General features: G+C 35.8%; 1 protein-coding gene across 13 annotated transcripts in view; it reads left to right on the top strand.

Annotated features, from left to right (window-relative positions):
* The window catches only part of PICALM (phosphatidylinositol binding clathrin assembly protein), a 101,745-nt gene that overhangs the window by 605 nt on the left and 75,673 nt on the right, over positions 1 to 25,467 (top strand). The gene's annotated exons all lie outside the window — the stretch shown is intronic.

Below are 25,467 nucleotides of genomic sequence, written 5' to 3'. Positions count from 1 at the left end.
CGTTTGCTCCTGGTCTCACCGCCCCATTGTTTTCCCCATTAGCCTTCGGGTTCCGTAAACGCCCGGTTCTGTGGACCTAGATCCCTATTGCTCCGCAGTCCTGAAGGCTGCCTCCCTTGAAGTGATTTCCAGTTCCTTTGCTCCACTAGCCTCTTCTGTCCATTCCCTTTTCGGGTTTCTCTTCCAGCTCTCCTCTCCCATTTGGGTTACATTTCTTGGCCTCTGTAGCTTCAGTTAGGTTCCTTCGTCTTATTTTATGTCAGATATATCACACTCAATATCCGACTCTTATCCCAGATTACTTTCTTTGTGGGAGTGAAAGTAAAGGTATTCCGTTTGGTGTAGGGAACGCTTTGTGGGAACTTGGGATTTTTAATTGCCTTTGGTGGAATTTAATCATCATGTTCCCATGCTTTTTAGAGAAGTTGTGAATGTCAGCCCCCCCCCCCCCGGGTGTTTCTTTTTCTAATGGGGATCTGGAAAAGGATTGGCTGAGAGTAGTATCATTTCCTGGAACTGTTAACCCTGGCAGTTCGAATTTAGAAGGTTGAGTATGAAGTGTAGATTATTGGAATAAAAAATGGATTAATATCAAACCTACAAATAACATACATCTCTTTAAAAATGCTAAAAAGGTGATTGATGATGCTTGAGTTTGGACTCCTTTTTAAGTTATGCTGGTTATCTCGGGGGACCAGCTTCTCTTATCCAGCATTATATTACTCCATTCACTAACTTACATAAAATTACCATAGCTAACTCCTCCCAACTTTTTCCAAACCTGGAAGCCACTTGTAATATGCTCATTTTTCTTTCCTTTACCTGGAGGTACAAAGCTCAGTGGATTACTCAAGCTTTGACTCAGTGGAGTGACCTAAAACTTTTAAGGAAAAAAAAACAGGGAAATAGGCACAATAATTTCCTTTTTTAAATGGTAACTGGACATATTAGTCTGACTGACTTTTATTCTCCTGAAAGTTACTTTGCTTTACTGTTTGAAGCAAGAGTGAGCATGTCCTGAAAGGGAATTCACTGACAGGAGTCCTGTTTGGATTTCTCATTTGGACTTCAGCTGTAAGGTCTACACTTAAAAAAAAAAATGTACAAAATGTGAATTCTTCCAAGATACTTTGCTCATGAAGTGCTGTTAGAACAAGTTACTGCTACAGACAAACCTATTATTCATTGTGACTTTTCCTTCACTGTGGAAAAGTTAAAAAAAATCATTACTGCTTGGTTCTCCTCTTATGCACAGGTCATGCAGGCTGCTTTTAACTATCAATCCTTGTCTGTTTAGAAAATGCAGAATATATTTAAATGGTGACACTTTTATACATGGAAAATTCTTTAAATTGAATTGTGAAGCCATACGTGATTTTTTTTATTATCTAATATTGGAGTAGACAGTTTTACCGTTTACTTCCCTTCAAGTGAGTACTTGGCTTGCTGTAGCCAATCTTATGGTTTGACTTAATACTGTTAATTCTTGTTTTTTCTTTTGGGTGATGGGGGGTAGGTGAAAAAACTACTTGTTACTGTAAGAACTATTTTCTTCTTCCTCAAATTTATCAAAATGATAAATTATAACAAAAATATGTATAGCTTTTTAAAGTCTTTATAAAGGTTTTTGCATTATTTCAGATGTAGCGGTAGTTCTTTTAACACATTGCGAAGAAGGGTAGGAAAACAGGCTAGATATGGCTAGGAGGGTGGTCTTTGCTTGTGGTTTTGTTAGTGCTAGCCCTTTTCTCTTGTAGTAACAGTTACTGCAGATGCCAAATGGGATTAGGTTTGGAGGGTAAACTCATCTCTGCCACTGCCTTGGTAGGAACTTGAATATTCCTGGTAATGTGTGAATTTTTTTTTCTTTAAATCCGTATAAGTTGCCACTACTCTAGTTCTTTTCAGTGAGGTTTTAAAATACTCTTTTCCCTATATTGTTTTAAATGCGCTTGTAACAAGTTTTCAGTAATGACGTAAATTAAGTAAAGTCTGGACAATCAGTGGTTTTTCTAAACACCTTCCTCCCCCACACACTTTAACATGCTTCCAGAAAATTAAAAAGGCTTTCACAGACAGTTCTGTGTCTTGACATCATGAACTTCAGGCTTTAATGTAGAGATGATTTTTCCTCTTTTAGGAATTTTTCTTTCTAGTGAGGGCTTGGTTCTGTTGTACCTTTTAATATCTTGAATGACTGTTGCCTAGTTAGTTGAACTTAGTGAAAGCAATTTCATTTTTTAAATATTAGTCTATAACAAAAATATGCCTAGGACTGTTTTTTTTCCTATGGCACTGTGGAGGTGGTTTCTGTGTACTTCACCAAGGTGTTTCCATATTAGGAAGTGATTATTATAATCTACGAATTATGGCTTAATTCATGCTACATTATATATACTTTAAGAAAGATCTTTTGCTTTGCTTATAGGTGTCTGTAGATAATAGTGTTAACTAGGGTCCCTAGTGTGAAGAGTTGTCCAACCTGAAACATGTGAAAATAAACACGATTTGCATTTAGTTTCAGGCCTCCAATGGTTATAATCAAGGTAGAAGAATAGCAACCCTTAAATTGGAAGGACTTGAATTTGCCAGGCACTTATTAACCATTATCTAATATACTTCTCTCATGGCTATGGGAGAGGCAAGCCATATGCTTAGGAAGTAGTTTCTAATTCCATTTAAAGAGGGTATAGAATGCTTCAAACATCCGTAATAAAGTATAAACAAAACACAATTTTTATTTTTTATTTATTTTTTAAGAGAGGGGTGGAGGAGGGACAGAGGGCGAGGAAGAGAGAATCTTAAGCAAGCTCCACGGCCAGCACAGAGCCCAACAAGGGGCTTGATCCCACTACTCTGATACCGTCGTGACCTGAGCAGAAATCAGGAGTCTGGGCGCTTAACTGACTGAGTCACCAGGTGCCCCAAAACACAGTTTTTTAAATTTATAAATTCTTAATTTAAAAACTATTCTTATCTGACTTCCTAACCTTTTGTCTTATTTTGTTTTTTGATATGAATACTTAATTTTCTTTTTTCTATGTTTGTTTAATTTACTGTCCTTGGGCATTTACATTGTAACATGTTGCACTGAAATACAATATTTATGTTAATGGTAATAATGGCTTCACTTTTTTATCCGTATTTTTTCTCACTTAATTTCCAGGGATACTTCATTCCATCCACTGCCTTAGATCTTGACAACAAATAAAGATCTTGTTCTTATTAAGCACCCATTATAAGTGTATCTCTGTAGTAGATATAGTGTGCGATTTGTATGTTGTGTGCTAGATCTGTACCCTGCCTAAAATTGTGGGAACAGTTTTTTTAAGGTAAGAATTTGTGAATGTATTGAATATGTAGAAGGTGGAATTTGTATTTGGATTAGTGGTTTGTATAACCATTGAAAATGTATGTAAAATATCAAAAAGTGCCTGAAATAATTACCTTTTTAATCAAATGTATTGGTTTGTGACTTCCATTGGGTGCTTAGTTCGCATATTGTTGAGAAGGTATCTGGTAACTGGGATCTGATTTGCAAGAAGATGCGTGTGAGGAAGATACTAAGCGGGAAATCAGCCCCAAGATGTGTCTTGTTCAGAAATAAAGTGAGGCTTTCCAAGTGGATCTTGTTTTAAAGAGGCAGGTGTTTTGTGGTTAAAGTATGGACTTACTATTCTTTTTCTTAAGAATTAACCGTATGATTTATATTTTCCTTTTTCATTATTTAACCTATTCTGTCCCTTACTGTTTAGTCTTTAATAGTTCTGAAATACAGAAAATGGTAACGGAGTCAAATATGTCAAATGCCTGAGGTATGTAGTAGAACTACACAAATGTAATTTTTTTCCTCCTTGATATATACAGTTATGTTTCTGAATTGTATGTATTTTAAAAGAGAAACTCAGAAGAGAACTTGATAGATAACCATTTTGGTAGCTGCCTTATTCATAATTAGCAAATTAATTCTAAAATACCTTTAAAAAGTACTTAGGCTTCACTAGTGGACTTGTTATTTTTAAAAACTCTTAATATTAGACTCCAGGCATCTATTTTTTATCCTTATAGCAAGGCTTTTTATTTATGTTTACTGTATATTTTATATATCTGGATAATTTTTAAAGATGTTTTCGAATTTAGAGTGGCAGATGAGAAGTAACACTTGATAAGAGGTGACTAGGCTTTTGTTTTCCTCATTTGATCTGTGAAACACTTGTATGAAATATTTAAATGTTTTAAAAGTACATTAATAGTTAAAAAGTAATCTATTTTAATTACCAGAATTGCATTATTTTAAATAAAATTGTTTATTTTGACCCTGATTATCATTTAGAATATTTGATGTAAAAGTTTACCATGATGGATAGAAAAGTGCTTCTCTTCTATTTTTTTTATTTCCAAAATGCTTGGTTTCATGATTTCCCCTTTAAAATCAAAGATGTAAGAAAAATAAACTTAAAGGCTTCTTGGCAAGAGGTTAGAGCCTTACCAAGAAGAAATAGGGTTAGATTTTCAAAGTACAGCCTTCGTATTTGCTCTTCCTGTTCTTTTGGTGGCTGAAGTGGCATTTCCGTTACTTTGTGTTCTGTCTCAGTGTGTTACCCGTTAAACTGCTTTATACATTTCTCTAGAGAATTGAAATTTTTGTGTATATGGTTCTTTTAATGGAGAAACATTTCCGGGTAGTCCGATTTTACTAATGATGTTCCTTTAGAAGGGAATTCTGATGAATCTAAACCTTTGTATTAATATGTTCAGAGTTGTAATTTGTCAGGTTATCGGAATACAGTATTAAGGATTTTTTCAACTTATACTGGAATGTAGTGGCACTACAGCAATGCATGTTCTTTGTATTTATGCATTGATTTTATGTATATTTAACTAATATTTATTTGCGTTTACTTTGTGCTGGGCACCCACTGTACTAAACACTTTACTTTTATTAACTTTATTCCTTTCAACAACTTTGTGAGCAAGGTTTTATAATTCTCACTATTTTACTGAAGAACAAGCTAAGGCACTGAGAAGTTCAGTAATTTGCTCAAGGTTATAACCAGAAAGAGGAGAAGTGGGATTTGAACTCAGGTAGTCTAGCATCAGGTTTGTGTTTTCATCTCATTGTTACGTTTTATGTAATGCTTTTCTGTTCCAGGGAATGAATAAACCATATATATTTATTCATGGCAGTGGTTCTTAAAGTGTGTGGTCTTGGCACTTCTGGGAGTTCCTAAGATGCTTTCAGCTTATTTGTGAGGTCAAAACTATTATTCATATAACTAAGACATTATTTACCTTTTTCATTTTTGTTCTTTCACAAGTGTTTTGTAGAGTTTTTCAGGGGCTATGTGATGATGTATGATATTGCAGCAAGATTGAATGTAGTAGCAGATATGATAATCCAACAGTTTTCTATTAAGCCAGATAGTAGAAAGTTTTGCAAAAAGGTAAAACAATACCACTGTTCTAAGTTTTAGTTTTGGAAAATATAGTTACTTTTCATGAAAACTGTTAGGATGGAATGAGATTTATTATTTTAAAAAGAATTTATAGATGATTTTTAAATTCTCAGTTCTGATTCCTAACACAGTAAATACCAATTGAGAAAACCACATAAGCAAAATCTTATCAGGGTCCTCAATTTTTAAGATTGGAAAGGTTCTGAGACTAGAAAATGTAACCCTAAGGAGGGAGTGTATATTAGAGAGGAGAAAACGATACTCAGGAAGTAGATTTAAGAGGTCCTTTAAACTCTGAGTAATTTGGTAGGTAATAGTGACCCAACCTTTGGAGGACTTTGAGCAAAAGATGTAGCATAATCCTTTATGTCACACTGTTAAGTAGATTGGAAGGAAAGTGCAGTGTGACTTGGAAAGGAGACTGCTGGGAGCAAAAAGAGTCTAACAGTAATACCTAATTCTTTTCCTAAAAGGCCTTAATAAAGTTCATTATTAATTGGGATTCCTGATCCATTTTTCCTCACTTTTTTTTTTTTTTAACATTTTAGCTATTCTTTTTCAGCCAAGCACTTTAGTTACCAGTTGTGCCACAATAAGTTCTTGACCCCCAGACTGTTAGCAGTTGCACATACCGTTCTTTGGACACAAAATAGCTTCTTCTCTGTCAAAACAGATACCTCCCTTTTAAACGTTGTAAAAACTAACTTGCTTTCCTTAACACTCACAGTTAAAGTAACCTCTTTTCCTAAAGACATTACTGAATAACTCCCCTGGTCCTGTCATTCCAACCTTATTATCACCATTTCAAGTTTATAGTTTTGTTTAATCTATAGTTAGTATCATGCTTTTATATGTTTTGGGTTCACCCATCTTTTCTCTGTAGAATAGGAACTGTACTTTTCTGGACTGTTCTATATCTCTTGTTGAAGTACCTAATCAGTGACCCTGTGGGTGCTCAGTAAATATTGGATGATTTCACATGTACCTTCACAGCTCAGGCTATTCCATGAACAACTTTGGGACACAGTATAGAGATCTATTCCAGTAAACATTGAATAATTTTATGGTGATTTTCTTAGTTGCAGTGAGTGGTAATTACCTGGTTTCAAAATTAAATGTAGGGGTGCCCTGGTGGCTCAGTCGTTAAGCGTCTGCCTTGGGCTCAGGTCATGATCCCAGGGTCCTGGGATTGAGCCCCGCATCGGGCTCCCTGCTTGGCGGGAAGCCTGCTTCTCCCTCTCCTCCCCCTGCTTGTGTTCCCTCTCTCGCTGTGTCTCTCTCTGTCAAATAAATCTTAAAAAAAAAAGTAAAAGTCAATCAGTAGCATTGATAAAAAATGTAAAAAATTGCTATGTGTTTCATGGAACCCAGGATGCACTAAGAGGGTTAGTTTTCTTGAAATAGTAGGTGATGTTTTCAAAATATTGTCCCGGAAAAAAAAAAAATGGAGGTTGCATTTGTTCAGTTTAAAACCTGTATTGAGGCATGTTTTTGAGGATATGTTCTTGAAAGTAGAAATTAATTTAAAGAATTAAACAGGGGACCAGAAATAGATTTGAAATGTTTATCAGAGTTGCTTCCTCATACAACTCCAGGAGGTGGTGATCACATTGTAGTCTATGTGCAGGGGGCCTCCAGAATACTAACTGTATGGCAGACTCATTTTAGATGTAAGGAAGGGTAAAGTATACCTAATAATGTCAAAATGCAAAAGGAAAGAAATGATTGTTTTAGAATGAATCTTTATGAGATATGAGGCAACCGTTGGAGAGGAGTAGTGATGGTTGTGATGGTAGGACCACTAAATCTTGGCTGTAAGTTGATTCTAGGGGCAAGTGGGGATTGCTGAAAGTTTTCTCTGAACACATGGAATTCTAGTAGTAATTTCCAAAATGGTGCTGATATTTGTAGTCATAAACTTACTACTTGAAAGCATCCTACGGGCTCTAATCTTACTCAAGGGACATTTCTTCCAAGTCGTGGTTGAAGCAGCTAGTGCTGCTTTCCAAATTTCTTCTCTCACTAAAGATTATAGGCATACCACTGTATAAGTGACTTCATATTTATACTTAATGTACCTGTTTCTGCTGGTTACAGATCTCTTCATTTGACTATAAGCTCTGAACAAGGGTTGTGGTATGTATGTGATGTTAAAAATTTTATGTGTTGTAATAGAGACAGTTAAATTGTGGATCCATAAATACGGATGCACTATATTTTAAATACATCTAATGTGTGAAAATCTTACTGTCATTCAAGTATATGCCAAAAATTTAGTAGCAGGATGGTATTCACATCATTCACATAGGGTTGGCAAACCCCTCTTTTTTAAGAAAAAGATTTTATTTATTGATTGATTGGAGAGCAGGCACAAGTGGGTGTGCACATGGACAGGGAGAGGAGCAGAAGGGGAGGGAGAGGGAGGGGAAAGAATCTCAAACAGACTCCAGGCATCCCACAACCCTGAGATCATGACCTGAGCTGAAACTGAAGAGTCAGATGCCTAATCCACTGAGCCACCCAGGTGCCCCAGCAGACCTTTTTGATGTACTTGAAACAGTTTGCAGAAATCTGATTCATGTAGGATACTGAATAAATTTGAAATATTATTTAATCCAAATCTAATGTGAAAAAGGGGGTTATGAGGCAAAGTGATTTTTTTTTTTTGCAATATTTACATTGAGAGGTAGTTCATACAACATAAAATTCATTTTAAAGTATACAATTCAGTGGTTTTTAGTATACTCAGTGTTTTGTGCAACCATCACCACTATCTAATTCCAGAACATTTTCCATTGCCCTCAAAAGAAATCACGTTATCTGTTAGCAATAACTTCCATTTTTTTTCTCTACCCTCATTCTCTGGCAACCATTAATCTATTTTCTGTCTATGGATTTTCCTCTTCCGGACATTTCATGTTAATGAAATCATGCATATGTGGCCTTTTATGTATGACATCTTCCCTTAGCTTAATGTTTTCAAGGTTTATTTATGTTGTAGCATATAACAGTACTTCATTCTTTTTCATAACCTAATAATAATCCCTTGTGTGGATATGCCACATTCTATTTATCCATTCATCCATTGATGGACCTTTGGGTTGGTTACCTCTTGAAACCCATTAAGAATAATACTGCTATGAACATTCCTGTACAAGTGTTTGTGTGAACATGTGTTTTTAGTTCTCTTGAGAATTGCTGGGTCATACAGTTAATTAAATTAAACTTTTTGAGAAATGACCAGACTTTTTTCCACAGCCATTGCACCATTTTACATTCCCAACAGCAATGTATAAAAGTTTCAGTTTTTTTACATTTTGCTAGCACTTGTTATTTTCAGGTTTTTAAAAATTAAAAAAAAATTTATATTGTACCCATTCTATAAATGGGTATTAAGTGATAATCATGTGATTTTGGTTTGCATTTCTTTTTTTTTTTAAAGATTTTATTTGAGAGAGAGAGAATGAGAGATAGCGCGAGAGGGAAGAGGGTCAGAGGGAGAAGCAGACTCCCTGCTGAGCAGGGAGCCCGATGGGGGACTTGATTCCGGGACTCCAGGATCATGACCTGAGCCGAAGGCAGTTGCTTAACCAGCTGAGCCACACAGGCACCCCTTGGTTTGCATTTCTCTAAGGACTAATGATGTTGAGCATCTTTTATGTGCTTCTTGACCTTTGTACGTCTTTGAAAAAATGTCTCTTCAGATCCTTTGCTCATTTTTAAATTTGGTTCTTTTTGAATACTAGAAGAGTTCTTTACATTTTCCGAATGCTTGATCTTCATATGATTTGCAGATCCTTTTTTCCCATCCTGTGGTTTGTCTTTCCACTGTTTTTGATACTGCCCTTTGCACAAACATTTTTAAATTTGAAGTTGCAATTTTTGTTTTTTTCTTTGTGCTTTTGGCGTAATAGCTAAGAAACCTTTGGCCAATCTAAAATTATTCAGATTTATACCTAAACTACTCTTCCAGAGTTTTATAGTTTTTAACTCTTATGTTTAAGTTTGATCAATTTTGAGTTAATTTTTGTATATGGTGTGAGGAGGCAGGGTATGGTATTAAAAGAAATTAAGGATATTTTTTTCCCCTTCTTTTGAAGTCGTCACAGGGTACAACTCTACTATGCCCCTGTGTAATGTGAATATAGAGATCAGTGAGGGAGGAAAAAAAGATTTCCTTGTTGGTACTGAGTTATATAGTTCATTGATAAATGGAAATATTTGAGTCAAAACATTCTTTCAGCTGGATGGACCACTTAATCTAATCCAGCACACATTTTTTTTTAAGGTTCTCAATATAGTCTTTTAAGTATGTGGAGAGATAATAATTAGTTGTGTGAGTATAAGTAAGCAGTTACTTTTGTCTACACAAAATAGTGTGTTTCCATAGTATCTTGTACTTCCCTGTAAACACTATGTTGTTTTAATTTATAGGTTCTATAGTTATAATTTTTTTCATAAACAACCCTTGCGTGTCCGTGTCGTCTTTCCTGTGCTACAAACAGCATATAGCAAGTATGCAGTAAAAAGATGCTGAATGAATAAAGGGGGAATGAAATTTTCATGGGGGGGAGGTTTCTAATGTGTTTTCAAACAGTGTTTTAGGGTTTTTTAAATAAGGGAAGAGGATGATTGCTGAAGAAGTAATAGTCTTTGCTATGAGTAGTGGTTGTTTAAACTTCTTATCTTTCCATGATCAAGTAAATTCTTTATTGGTTGAAGATGTGAGGAATTACGGAAGTTGGGAAATAAACTTCCAGAGTTAGATTATGTAAAATTACAGCAGTTTAACAGAGTAAAATATTACTCATTGCAGGACCTACCTATAATTGGTATATTTAACTTCAAATAGATAAGTTCAAATTAATCCAATCTTGGGTTTTCTTCTTTTCTTTCTTTCCATTACTATTATTATTATTTGCTTATGTGTGACTGTTAAAAGTGAATTCCAAGGCAGTCCTTGATTTTAAACTTTGTGTTATATGTGATAGTCCACGTCTGGTAGCAGAATGCCATAAGGCCTTGTTTGCTAAGCGTTGTGTGCTTTGTTTTATAAAACATTGGCAAAACATTTAAAGTGCAAATAAAGATACCCAGAAATGAAGTATATGACTTTAATAAGCTATGCTGAATGAGCCAAGCAATGACCTTAATTGATTTCTTCCTACTACCCCCTTCAACTATGCCCTTTCTTTCCTGGTTTTAGGACTCTGTGGTGAACTCTCTGTGAAAATCCAAATTAATTTTCTTTTGAAAGTGAAATGTAGGTAAATCTTAATTCATTTGTGAACCTAATGACCTAAGAGTTAATTATTTTGTGTGACTTTTCTTGGAGAAGGTCTGAATAGAAAAAGAATTGTAAGAGCAAATATATAGTTTTTTAAATTTTGTGTTACTTTATTAAAATTCTCTAGAACTATGAAAATCTTTTGCTTGCTTTTATGAGTAAGAATATGGGGCAAAAGTTTTGTTTGGGGCAAAAGATGGAGTTCTGTTTAACATTGAGCAGTACCAACAAAAACTCTAGTCAGAAGCAGTTAGTGGGGTACTGAGAGAAAGTGATCAAGATCGAGAAAAGAATGTAAAGATGAATGACACTTGATTCTCACCTTAAAAAGAACATGAGATCTAATAGTGAAAATGTGTAAACAAATAATTGTAATACATCAAGATAAATGTATAATACTTTTTACATAACATTTCAAAGTAGGGGCTGGACTAAGTAATTTTGAAGGTTAGTCACGGCTTCATAGAGGAGCTAATAGGTATTTTAAGGATGAATAGTTATTTGCTAGATGGACAAAGGAGTTTCTTTTCAATAGGTTAGCACATGCAGTGACATAGAGGCAAGAAAGATCATTATGATATGTTTGGGGGAAACTTTCAGTAGTTCTGTATTGTGGAATGCAAAGTGTTAATAAAAGAGGGAAATGAGGCTGGAGAGGGAGACATTAAAGGTCTTATAGGGGCAGAAGTTATCTTGATAGATCTTTACCCCTTATCCCCAAATCCTCATTTTAAAGTCCCCTTTCCTCCTGCTTATTAGCTGCTTTCCTAGCTTTAGATGCCAGTGCCGTGGAACTGGGGAATCTTCTTTCCTTTTCCTAGGTAATTTGTGGTAGGGTTATTGAAAGGGATAGGAAGAAAAATGCACAGTCCTGTTGACCACTTGTGCAAGGGTTTAGATGAGCTTGGCATGTGAAATTGGACTTCTGAATATTGTTATACATGGTGTTTAGGTTGCTAAGTGAAATCAGCTACACTTAATGGCTTTTGTGGGTTTGTCTGGAAATTGAATTTTTTTGAGTTCCAAATTTATGAATGAACTTAAACAGAAAATGCAATGATGGTCATTAGGAGTACAAAAGATTTGGTAAACCAGTTAAAGTCAGTAAGATTCTTGGGGGAATGTTTGATTTATGTGATTTAACTACTGATATCTATTTATCTGCAAATGATGCATTAATTATAGTCATTCATAAGTTTTTTTTTTTAAGATTTATTTATTAGAGAGAGAGAGAGTGAGCGCACACAGGGAGAGGGAGAGAGAGAAGCAGACCTCCCAGCTGAGCATGGGAGCCTGATGAGGGGCGCCATCCCAGGACCCTGAGATCATGACCTGAGCTGGAGGCAGACGCTTAACCGAGCCACCCAGGCGGCCCAGTCATTTATTGATTTTTAAAGCTGGATTTCTACCAAATAAGTTTATTAGTCTTGTGGAAATTAATGTACTCATTAGCAGTTGCATATTGAGTGTCTACTTTGTATCTGAGTTGCTGTGTTGAGATTATTGAGAAATCCAAATATGAGATTTCTGATCATGTCCTTAGTTCTAGTAGAGAAGATAGTTGTATTATCAGGCAATGTGAGATAAAAAGTTCATATCAAATGACATTGAAAATCACAGGAAAGAAAGATACTGCTTTTGATGAGGGGGAGAACTGGACCTTAAATGATACGTAGTCAGGAGTAGTAGGCATTTGAAGTGGAGGAAACAGCTCCACATTTGCAGGTAGGAGGGCTGGAAGTGTGTTTGGGAACAAAGGAGTCTAATTAATCGTAGAGGGTGAATGGGGTCCTTTGGGGCTTCAGGAGGGATAGGTTTGGGAGTAAGGAGAAGTACAGTGGGAGCAGTTGAAGCTAAAATCCATGGGGTATGGATTTTAATCATAAACTTTAGATATATCTCACCTCCATGTAGCTTTTGACTACTGTGGGTAAAGTTGGACCATAGCATAGCACTGATTTTCAAAATTATACTATATCTTTATTTTCTGTCTCTAGTGTTAAAATATGGAAGACAAGGAGTTTTGCTGATCTTGAAGGTGAAAATGAGATTTTGCTGCTTCATGCTTTTTATATTAGCTTGATTATTATAGACTGCATTAATAGTGGCAATATCTGAGGTTCTTGGAATTTCTGAGTCCATAGATTATGCAGGAATTATTGAAAAAGTCTTCTAAATAGAAATGATATATACCTAATTTTGGTTTGGACATAGGTAGAGATTTTATGAAAGTTTAAGGAGACTTTTCAGGCTTCAGTGTTCTACAAAATCTGATCAGATCAGTTTAATTAGGACATAACCTGCATCATAGGGATAAGAGCTAATATTTATAGAACCTTTACTGTCTTGAACTATAACATAATCCTTCTAAAACCTATTGAATATATAGCTTATTAGCTGTATTGTACAAATACATAAATTGAGATTGCTAGTAAAAGGATATAGAGACAAATTTTACCATTAAAATGCAATGAAGAACCTGAAGTAGAAGTCAGGCAGTTTTTTAGGGAACGGGATATTGTTGGGAGAAAGTCTTTCTTTCAGAAGTATAATTTCATAAATATGTAAAATTACAGTTGGAAACAGCAACTTCCTGTACTTCTTAGAGCAAATTATTAATATGCTTCAAGGGGAATAATCCCTGAACTGATATATGGGAGGCTGCCCCAGCTACATTTGGTTATGTGATGAATTTGTGAATTATTTCTCAAACCTTATTTTTATCCCTTAACTTCAGAGAACCATAGAAATCTAAGCATTACTGTTTCAAAGATTCTTAGTTTATATGTTTGTTGGAAGGACTTTGTTTCTGAAGTGTATGTATACTGTATATATATATTGTAAATGGGGGTTGAATAGATCTACTTATTAAAACTAGAACTCTAGCATAGGCCAAGGTTGCATCAGTTCTTCTGATTAGCTGCTTACTCATGTTTGGTCTCAACCTTTTTACTCACAGTACTTGTACATGTAGCTAGTTTTGAGTTGACTTTCAAATACTTGTCAAATACATTGTGAGCTGTCTTTCTCTTTGGCTATCTTTTTACCTTTTGTGTCTTGAAATTAAATAAACTTATTGGTGTAGTTTAGAATAATCTTTAGTTGTATTGAATTCATAATTATATGTAGGAAACTTGTTTTAATAGTTGCCTGTACCTTTTCTAACTGCTAAGTTTGTCTGCAGATAGTAGCATCTTTGGAAAGAGGGGTGCAATTTTGGAAAGGTGTAGCATTTATCTTAGGTGAGTAGCAAACAAAACCAGTTTCACTAATTTTGGTTATTAGCTTTATTTCAGGTGATCTGTCATGGGGGGAACTGGTCTAGTTTTTATTTTATAAGGCCAGTGTGAATATTTGTTGGTAAATACAAAATTGAGTCTGTTGCTCAGCAATTAAGTTGTTTTTAAAAACTGCATATTCAAGAGGGTTTTAGGATAGTTGCATTTGATCTTTTGGTATGAAACAGGAGGAGAGATCTGCTTTGTTCTTTATATGATCACTTTTTCAGATCTGGAAGATGTAACCACATTATCCTTGTGCCCATTTATACTTTGGAAGTAAAACTAGCTGTTAAATGACTGAGAAATTAACATTTAGCTGGCAGTATTTCCTCCTTTATTTTTCTTTTCTCAGCATTAGCTTTTGTAACTTTTTTTGACAAACTATTTTGTATTAGTTATTAATTAGGTTTAGAATTTGTGTTAGGTATTAATTCAGTATAAAATTTTAGACTTGGTACAGTATAAACATTCATTTATTTTTGTTCTTCATATTCTTGCAAAATATGTTTTGAATTGGTGACTTAGAGTGGACCAAGGCATTATTTTCAGATTTTTCACACATCCCGGAAACATCCAACAACACACCTGAGTGGCAGTAAAGAACATATTCACAGGTACTGAATTAAGAATTAGTTATAGAGTTGCAACTGACAGCTAAGTTAAGAGTTATTTATAGAGCCGCTCAGGAGGCTGGGACATTCCCTGACTAACTGGGGAAGGTGCTGTGCAGGTTGAAACCGTTTCTTATCACAAGATGGAAAACTTTTAAGCTACTTCCTTTTAAGCTGCTTCCTAACTTTGGGCTTGTAGAGTTAACCTAGGAGTGCTTTTTTGTTTGAGTTTCTTCATCAGAGCTGTGTTTTTCTAACTTGGTGACCAACATAGCTTTTTTTTTTTTTAAAGATTTTATTTATTTATTTGACACAGAGAGAGACAGTGAGAGAGGGAACACAAGCAGGGGGAGTGGGAGAGGGAGAAGCAGGCTTCCTAAAGAGCAGGGAGCCCTATGCGGGGCTCGATCCCAGGACCCTGAGATCATGACCTGAGCCAAAGGCAGACAGACGTTCACCGACTGAGCCACCCAGGCGCCCCCCCAACCTATAGCTTTTGAGGCCCCCCCCTTTTTTTTAAGAATTGGAAATGATTACATCTCTGGGTCAGATGACTGAAAAACTGCTTTATGTGTTCCTCTAATGGTAAATCATATAAGCCTTCCTCTCCTGAAATCTGGTGTATTGACTTTGTTTTGTAACATTTTATTGGCTTTTTAAATTAAAGCTTACAATTTTTGAGGCACTTAGAGATGTCCAAAACTCTTAACATGTTCCTTGTGAACTTGTTTTGAATGATATGCCTTCCTTATGCCTTGTCAGCTTCAGCTGATTGTAGCCAGAATGAAGATGATGCCAAGGAGCAGAAAATATTATGCCAAACAAGAGGTGGTTACCCCCTGTACTAGGAATTAGATTTGTGAGAGATAAGAAGAGAGATCTATGAATTTTAGAATAGAGAGGGCGATGACAAGACTCAGACTACTTGAGGGGCACCTGGGTGGCTCAGTCGTTAAGTGTCTGCCTTTGGCTCAGGTCATGATCCCAGGGTCCTGGGATTGAGCCCTGCATCGGGCTCCCTGCTCCGCGGGAAGCCTGCTTCTCCCTCTCCCACTCCCCCTGCTTGTGTTCCCTCTCTCGCTGTGTCTCTCTCTGTCAAATAAATAAAATCTTTAAAAAAAAAAAAAGGACTCAGACTACTTGGGATGAAGAGAGAGAATTGAGAGAAAATATTTGTGTATCTTTATCCCTCTGGTGGAAAGATGACTATTTTAAAGAATCTAGTTTCGGCACAGCCATTGTATTGTGTTACGTTAGATAGGCAAGTATTTAAATCTTTACAAGGGAGATAACAGAGCATCCCTTGCCTTGTCTGTCACAAGGCTATTGTAATAATCAGAAGACTAAGGATATGAAAGAACCTTGTAAAGTATAAAGAGATCTGCATGTATAAAGATTTTGCCACATATTCATGTAACCATGGTTTCCCTTCCCAGTTGAAGAAATTGAGTTTTACAAACTTTCTAAAGATGGTAGTACAGAAGTCATTGAGTTTGAGGTGGTTTCATAATACTGTATTGGAAAAGTGATGAGGGAAAACTCATCAATAAAATAAGTAAAACTAACAAGATCAAATATTTGTAATACTGTCATAAAGTTTATAAAATATTCTCAGTATGTTCCTGTACTATTTTGATAATTATTCCTATTTTTAAAATGGAGATACTGAAACTGAGTGGCTAACTCACATGCCTTGAAGTTATGATAGATAGTCAGTCTGGAATTTGATTCTAGATCCTTTCCTCGTTCTGATGTCACTTCATCCTATTATCGTGTAGTCTTAGCATATGAAAATAGACCTGGATGGCACCATTCAAAGAAATGGGAGAGCCTAGAGCTGAACTTTAGTGATAGTGAGATTAGTGTCTTCATCATAACTGTTTGAAGCAGAGATTGAAAATGCATAGTACTTAGGATAGACTATCCAATGAGTGTAAGTCAGAAAAGAGCTCTAACAGGGAGAAATGGACTTTAAAAAAATAGAAAAAACTAAAAACAGACACGCTTTTCCACATCTGGCAATCTTGTTCATTCTGGAAGGTATCCAGTGCAACAAAAAGGTGTAGTTAATGGTCTCCAGTATTTGTCAAGTTTAGGGAGAGATCATACTTGGAAAGTAGTAGTTTCAAAGTAGTAGCCTCTTAGTTGGGTAGAAGGCCTGTTTGGGGAGCCTTTGTCATCATAGCAAAAGGAAAATGGTGAAAGGTTGATAATCCAGAAAAGGGAGAAAGGTGGTTGAATTTTTCTTTGCTATTTGACTAGGCCATTAAGATTTATATTGCCTTCTCATAACAAACCAAGAGAAAGATACAGTATCTCAGAAATTTAAGGGACTTTTTATATATCCATCTACAGTTAGAATATATAGATTTTAAAAATATATGTGATATTATCTTTCTACCTAAAAATAGCTGCTTGTATGAAAGCATCAACTAAGGCTTTTCTTAGTCTTTTGTTATTATTATTGTTATCATTGGTACTTAGAAGCAGAAGAACTAAATAAAAACCCATTGTAAGCATTCTGTACAATATTAAGTGTTAAATTCATTGTTTCTGTATTCCTTAGCAGCAGAGGTCTGTTTATCAGAATACCTTGTATTGAGATATATTTAAAGCCTATATTTAGGGGGAATAAATCCATAATTAACTATGCAGTGTGCAGAATACGTTGTGATCATGTCAACTTTTAATAGAAGAGATAATCCTCAAAATATTGTCTTAAATTTTTGCTGTAATATACTTAGGTTGATGACTTTAAATAGATTTAATCGAATAATAACTTTATTTTGGAATTAAAACATACCAAATTTCGTGTAGTCATACATAGTTCTGAAAAAGTTTTTTTAGATCAGCAAAGTTTATGGCAAAATGATTAAAGATTCAAATTAGTGAGAGTTTTTTTCCTCTAATATTATTGAGGAATAATTTACATGGAATTTTTAAGTTAAAAAAAGTAACATCTTCAGTCTTAAATTCTGGCAGCTTATAAAGCAGATTTGTTTTTTTTTTTTTTAAGATTTTTATTTATTTGACAGACAGCGAGAGAGGGAACACAGCAGGGGGAGTGGGAGAGGGAGAAGCAGGCTTCCCGCTGAGCGGGAGCCGATATGGGGCTCAATCCCAGGACCCTGGGATCATGACCTGAGCCGAAGGCAGACACTTAACGACTGAGCCACCCAGGCTCCCCTACAAAGCAGATTTTTATCTTGGAAGATAGCCTTATAAAAAGGCATTTGTCAGAAAATAAAATTATCAGGTTTTTTTTTTTTAATGCCGAGAAATAAGCAAACATGAGTTATAATGGCATTTTGTAAGAACAGTTGTATAGTTATGAAGTTTGTGAGAGTGGAGATATTTTTTGTTGAAACACTCCTAGTGATTATTCCTTCTTGTAGAAACTTAAAGGCTTGGGCGCCTGGGTGGCTCAGTTGGTTAAGCGACTGCCTTCGGCTCAGGTCATGATCCTGGAGTCCCAGGATCGACTCCCACATCGGGCTCCCTGCTCAGCAGGGGGTCTGCTTCTCCCTCTGACCCTCTTCCCTCTCGTGCTCTCTATCTCTCATTCTCTCTCTCTCAAATAAATAAAATCTTTAAAAACAAAACTTAAAGTTTGAAACTTTTTGGGAAAAATACTTCTACTTTATCTTATGGTGATTTATTAATTACTCATATTTTCCATTTACAGAGCATTATTTAAAAACTTAAAGCTGTATAGATAGCTTATTATTTGGTGCTTATCTATTTCTGGCTATGTTTGTCATTAATGTTTACAGCAGTTTGAAAAAAAGTTTTTAGAAATGGCCTTCATATGTTAATGGTTTAGAGGGGTCTTTTGATACCTACTTGCCACAAGTGTGGGACTTAATGAACTGTACTAAATGGCTGGTGTAATTTTGTTACACCAAGGTCGCTTTTGTTTAATTGTGAAGTGTATGAATAAATAAATGAGATTCCCAGTCCCTCCTTATTATCTACATGAAACTGGAGGCTTTGTAGAATCAACAAGAGAGGATTCTGTTCAGTAATACTTTGGTTTGGCAAGGGTGAAGCAGACATGTGTGATGTAGAATTAATAGGATACCTCCATACTTCCCCTCTCTCTGGAAAATGGTAGTTGATCATGGTAGTTAATGCTATAGGCTCCAGGCCACTGGTGACACACTACCATTGTTACTGTAATTTTCAAAAGTCTCTTTATCCAAAGACTCCTGATTATCATGTATGATTAGCATCCTCCCCAGAAATATGTCCCATCCTTCTTAAGTACTAAGAAATCCTTAGCACTTATCACCATCAGCCATATATTTGTTTTTTTTTTTAAAGATTTTATTTATTTATTTATTTGAGAGAGAGAATGAAATAGAGAGAGCATGGGGGGGGAGGATCTGAGGGAGAAGCAGGCTCCCTGCTGAGCAGGGAGCCTGATGTGGGACTCGATCCCGGGACTCCAGGATCATGACCTGAGCCGAAGGCAGTCGCCTAACCAACTGAGCCACCCAGGCGCCCTCAGCCATATATTTGTTCATTTGTTTACTGATTGTTTCTCCCCACCAGTATGTAAGCTTCCTGATGGCAGCAGCTTTGTCATGTTGCCTTTTCCTAAGCCTATTTGGCATATTGTAGTATACCATGAATATTGTAGAATATACAGAATTTCTACTTGTTCATACTAAGGTTTGCAAGGCTGTAGATGGATCATAAAGATTCTATTGCTCTAATTGCATCTGGGACATGAACTTGTGTTTTCTGGATGAGGTAGACTATGGCAGAAAGTCTAACTGCAATTCATTATTCACTCTGAGTAGGCAGAATTTAAACTGTTAAGAAAAGCCATGAAAATCTTTTGGGTTCCTACTTACTTATGTTTTAGACATAGGCTGAGTGTATCACTTAGCTATGCTGAGGACTTTTTGCCCATTATTTTCCCTCTACCCCCACCTATCTTTTGAGTGGAGAAATGGGCTTTTGTTTCACCTATAAATCTATAAATATGTATAGCATCATGTCACACATTGTGGAAGATAGAAGAAAACAAAAGATACCTGAATTTATTTTAACAGAGTAAAGAATGAGTCTTGATTGCTTAAAACAGAAAAGGGACACTCAGGGTACAGTTGAGATTATATTCCTGACATTTTTGGATATAGAGGTGAAAATTTCTAGTATCTCTGACTTTCCAGAAGACCTTGGGCTGATTTTCAGAGAAGAAATTTGAGAATCATTTGCCTAGAAGTTTTTGTTCAAGTTAAAAGATTTTCTCAGGGTGAAAAAAAACAGAATCAGAGATTATTAATGTTAGGAAAATGCCCACGGGTTGGGGGATGAGAGGACAAAATGAATAGAATGGAAGCTCGTTTGTGTTTTAGGAAGGCTGAGGAAGAACCAGAATATAGCACCCCAGAAGCTCGTTTGTGTTTTAGGAAGGCTGAGGAAGAACCAGAATATAGCACCCCAGAAAGAAAAATGCAAATATGCCAGGAGTACGTGGTGGTGGTATATTAATTCCTTAGTTACATGTAGACTTTTATTAGGTCTCTTATAACTAGGGTGACATAGAATTTATATTCCAAACTGGGTCACTTTTGAGAGTGAAAAGATGTGCTATCTGAATGGGACACTGGGACAACAGGTGTAAACCAGACCTGTTTCAGGAAAACCAGGACACTTGATCACCTCCTATTAATAACATACTTTTCTCCGGACTTAGTCCCAGTTCTTGGACCCCAGATAAATTTTTTTCCTATATACTACTCTGAACTGCATTTGAGGAGCTTCCTTAAGCTTTGATTCCTGTTTCTTGGTCTTCTTGGAATGAAGGAATTCTTTTCATTTTTTTCTGCTCCGCCAGACTGTTTGGTGGAGGTAAGTACAGTACTTACGATGAGTTGTTTGTTGACTTTATTTTGCTTAGAAAATTGTTTTGTGCATTTTTGGTCCAGTATTAGATTTTTAAGAATCCTGGTTTTATCTAATAAAAAATTTAAAAAAAATCTTTAAAAAAAAAAAGAATCCTGGGTGCCTGGGTGGCTCAGATGGTTAAGCGTCTGCCTTCGGCTCGGGTCGTGATCCCAGAGTCCTGGGATCGAGTCCCGCATCGGGCTCCCTGCTCCTTGGGAGCCTGCTTCTCCCTCTGCCTCTCTTTCTCTCTCTCTCTCCCCCTCTCTCTGTCTCTCGTGAATAAATAAATAAAATTAAAAAAAAAAAAGATTTAAAAAAAAAAAGAATCCTGGTTTTATCTCTTTAACGGGGCTGATGAAGTATTAATAAGTTCTTAGAATGTAATACAAAAAGAGTGAATTTGTGATTTTGGCATTTACTCTTAAATTACTTGATACTTACATGTTTCCTTTCCTACAGGTGGGATGGTAATTCTGAAACTTCAGATCTTCAAAGAAGGGAATGAAAACACCTTGTGTTTATATCACGGATATATTTTTTTTTTATGTTGGATCACTGTAATGCTTTCATTTTGTTTTCCTATAAATAAATCTTTTTTAATTCTTATATCAAGTGTTTTTTTTATTCTGTTAAATAATTATATTTTCTGGTAAATTAAAAATTAATAAAACTAATAGTTGCTTTTGGGGTAGTACTTACTAAAATATGATTCACCTTACCTCTAAGATCCTTATTTGGAATCTGGGGTGGGACTAGAGTGTCAAGGTTTGGAAATCATCACTTTGGAATACTAGAATGGAATCCTAAACAGTCTCAAAATGAAGGAGACAAACCTGAATCCCTCTATTCTTGCTACAGTCCTATTGTTTTGCTGTACAGTCTGCCATCTAGTGGTAGGAATGCAGAATACACCAGAACACCAAGGAGAGCTGTTAAGTTTTCACTTTTTTAATATTAAGAAAACTTACATAGCAGGCTAAAACATTTTGATAATGAGGGGAAAAAAAAGAATGACTGTTTCACTTGAAAATATAAATCAGTAGTAGTGAATTCTGAGAGTATTCAAAGTGTGGTTTTTTTGTAGAGTATTTTTATGACTTAAACTTTATTCTGCTCTTGTAAGATTTATGTATATGTAACAGATTTGTTGAAGAGGCAAATGCATAAATAATGATAGATGATTTTAACAGACAGTAGATTGGACTGATTTAAAAAAGATACTTGTATATTGATTAAAATTTTAGAGCAACTACGTAATGATTCCATTAACTAAAATGATTTATTTTGCATTTTTATAATTAAAGTACAGACAATTCAGCAAACTTGGCTTGTGTTCAGCTATGACCTAAGAGGCTAAGTTTCAGCTAGGTATTAACAGAGTAGCTTAGGGTTGGCTTTGTTTGCCTAGCTCCATCTGAATTGTTTTTTTAGGTAGTCCCTCTTTAGTTCCACTTCTTTCCTCTCCTACAGGTATAGAGGTCAATCCTTTCTTTTTTGTTACTTTCTAAAGTGTTCTGAAAGCACCCAACACTTGACACTTATGTGGTCTGTCCTATATATACTGCAGACTTAGGAATACTTCCTAAATCTATGTTAAAGTTTTTTTGGTTTTTGTTTTTATTTGTTTTTTGTTTGTTTGTTTTGACAGAGAGCGGGTACAAGTGGGAAGCGGCAGGGAGAGGGAGAAGCAGACTCCTGCTGAGCAGGGAGCCCAGTGCAGGACTTGATCCTGGGACTCTAGGATCATGACCTGAGCTGAAGGCAGCTGCTTAACCGACTGAGCCACCCAGGCACCCTGTGTTAAATTTTTTATTCCTCTTTTTAAAAACTGATTTCTTGGGGTAGTCTCCATAAGCAAATGAAATTAGCACCTCATGAGGGGAGGTCTTTTGGGTTAATGTGTCTTCAAAAAAAACTTTGTTTAAAATAAATAGGGATAGCCAGATAATGAGAGAATTTTTAATGGCTTGCTTATAGGAACTTTTCTGTTGAATAGTTTTTAAGGGAAGAAAACCTCTTGTTTTACATGGCGATTAAAAAAATCAGTCGAAAGGAAAGAAAAACTGGGGCACCTGGCTGGCTCAGTCAGAAAAGCATGTGACCTTTTTTTTAAAATTTTATTATGTTATGTTAGTCACCATTCATTACATCATTAGTTTTTGATGTAGTGTTCCATGATTCATTGGTTGCGTATAACACCCAGTGCTCCGTTCAGTATTGGCCCTCCTTAATACCCGTCACCAGGTAACCCATCCCCCCACCCCTACCCCCCTCCCCTCTGAAACCCTCAGTTTGTTTCTCAGAGTCCATAGTAGCGTGTGACTCTTGATCTTTTGATCTAGGTGTCATGAGTTTGAGCCCCACCATGGGTGTAGAGATTACTTGAATAAATCTAACTTTAAAAAAAAAAGGGGAAAGAAAAACTTACTATGGTATAAACAGGTTAAATATAGTATGTACTATTACCAAAGTGTTATCTTTACATTTCTTAGTTTTCACATGTATGAATCTTTTGTTCGTTCATTTTGCAGAGAACCCAGTGACAGAAATAGCATATCTACTTGTGCTAATAGATTGGTTTTTCCTGTAGCTGCAACTTACTTTTTTAGTAAGATGGGCCTTTGCCTTACTTTTTTTTTTTTAAGATTTTTATTTATTTGACAGAGAGAGAAAGAGAGAGAGCACAAGCAGGGGAGTGTCAGGGAGAGGGAGAAGCAGGCTCCCCGCAGAGCGGGGGGAGCCCAATGTGGGACTTGATCCCAGGACCCCGGGAGATTGAACTTGTATTCACAGTATTGGCCTACCTCTGGAACTGTGGATACCAGATTTTCAGCTGTTACACCATGCAGCTCTTATGCGTGTACCACCTCTTCCTCACATGCTTGAAGAAATAAAAGAACACATCATGGCTGTCCTTTCTGCCACTGATCATGGTATTCCCCAAAGGATCTGGAATGTCCTTGTATATTGTGACTTAGCTCCTTTAGCTTCTTAGTATTTTTATCAAAGCCATTTGGATATCTTTATTTCTTTTTAATACTTTGAAATGCACCCTTCTCTCTTTTTAAATTAATTCATCTTTGTAATTCTTTTCCCCAATCCTTGTTACGTGTACCAAGCATTCTATGGTATATGAGTCTTTCCCCAGTTTTTACCTTCACACCCAAATAATAAGTTAGTATAGGATTGGTATTTGCTGTGTGACATGAATGTGCTTATTGAGATTTGTAAAATTATGGAAATAATAGTGGTATAGGTCTTTTACATATTGATTTCGGCTACCTGTTCATATATAACTTAGTTGCTGAATAATTTTGAAAGTGTTCAGTTCTTTTTGCATCAGCCTATTGAGGACATCAGTGTATATCAGCAAATATTATACATCTACAGTTTTTAAAAATGGAATCTTACTCTGTAATGTTCTTTAACATGGCTTTGATTTAATAATACCCTGAGCATTTTCCCGTCAGCCTTTTTTGCCCTGTTTGTTGGCCTCGTAGTATTTCATTGTAAGACTGCTATCTTTACCATTATTGAACATGTCTTCTCACATTGTCACTTAGCACCTTTAGCTTCATTGTACTTTTATCAAAGCCATTTGGATATATTTATTTCTTTTTAATACTTTGAAATGCACCCTTCTCTTTTCACATTAATTCAATTCTTATTACTGTACTGAACATTCTGTAGTGTGTCTTTTCCCAGTTTTTACTTTCACATCCAATTAATAAGTTGATTAGACTTACTTCTTAAGGTATAAGCCGGTCTATGAAGACCATATTTCTGAATTAATTCTAACGGGAATTATGTAAAAGTATAACGTTGTGTTTCACATGGGGGACCCCGCAAACTATAAAGTTAAAATGGTAACGTTTAACTGTTAATTTAGATTATACTTTGTGACCCCTGCACAAAAAAATGAGTGAAGAAGTAATATTTAAAACTGTTGATTCCATTTTCCAGACATTTGACACTTATGATAAGGGCAAATGTGCCTCTTTGTATAAAATTCTTTTGCCATAGGTCTGATTTCAACTTGTGTGTTTTATAAATACTTCCAAATTTATGCCAAATGAAAGCAAAAGTTCAGAAACTTCTTGTCTTCTGCTGTTTCTTGACTATTGTTTTTGTTGCTGTTTCTTGGAATAGTTGTTCTTACCATTTGTACTCCTACCCAGGAAAGATTTCAAAGATCTGATCAGTGAAGCAACATTTGATCCACCTAATTTGCCTTCCAAATTTACTGTATCTCTAATTTTCTAGATGATTGAAGAAATGAGTCCTTTCAATGAAATTGTGTCTTTCATAAGCTCACAGTAGACATCATACTCAAAAGTATAAAGCTCAAATCCTTTCTTCTAAGACCAGGAACAAGACAAGGAGGCAACTTCTGTGTCACTTCTATTCAGCATGGGTACTGAAAATCTTACCCAAGCAACTACGCAAGAAAAAGAAATAAAAGGTATCCACATTGGAAAGAAAGAAGTAAAACTCACTGTTTATGGATGGCATAATATATAGAAGACCCTAAAGACTTCATAAAAAAACTGTTAACTAAAAAATGGAAGTCAGTCCACAATAGCCAAACTGTGGAAAGAGCCAAGATGTCCATCGACAGATGAATGGATAAAGAAGATGTGGTATATATACACAATGGAATATTATGCAGCCATCAAAAGGAATGAGATCTTGCCATTTGCAACGATGTGGATGGAACTGGAGGGTGTTATGCTTAGCGAAATAAGTCAATCAGAGAAAGACATGTATCATATGACCTCACTGATATGAGGAATTCTTAATCTCAGGAACAAACTGAGTGTTACTGGAGTGGTTGGGGGTGGGAGGGATGGGGTGGCTGGGTGATAGACATTGGGGAGGGTACGTGCTACGGTGAGCGCTGTGAATTGTGCAAGACTGCTGAATCACAGATCTGT

The sequence above is a fragment of the Eumetopias jubatus genome, unplaced genomic scaffold (genome assembly GCF_037043125.1).
Source record: "Eumetopias jubatus isolate StellerSeaLion01/CBP00866 unplaced genomic scaffold, mEumJub1_p1.0 scaffold_13, whole genome shotgun sequence".
Taxonomy (NCBI): domain Eukaryota; kingdom Metazoa; phylum Chordata; class Mammalia; order Carnivora; family Otariidae; genus Eumetopias; species Eumetopias jubatus.
Note: the sequence above shows the minus strand (reverse complement) of the source record. Positions and strands in the feature narration are given on the sequence as shown.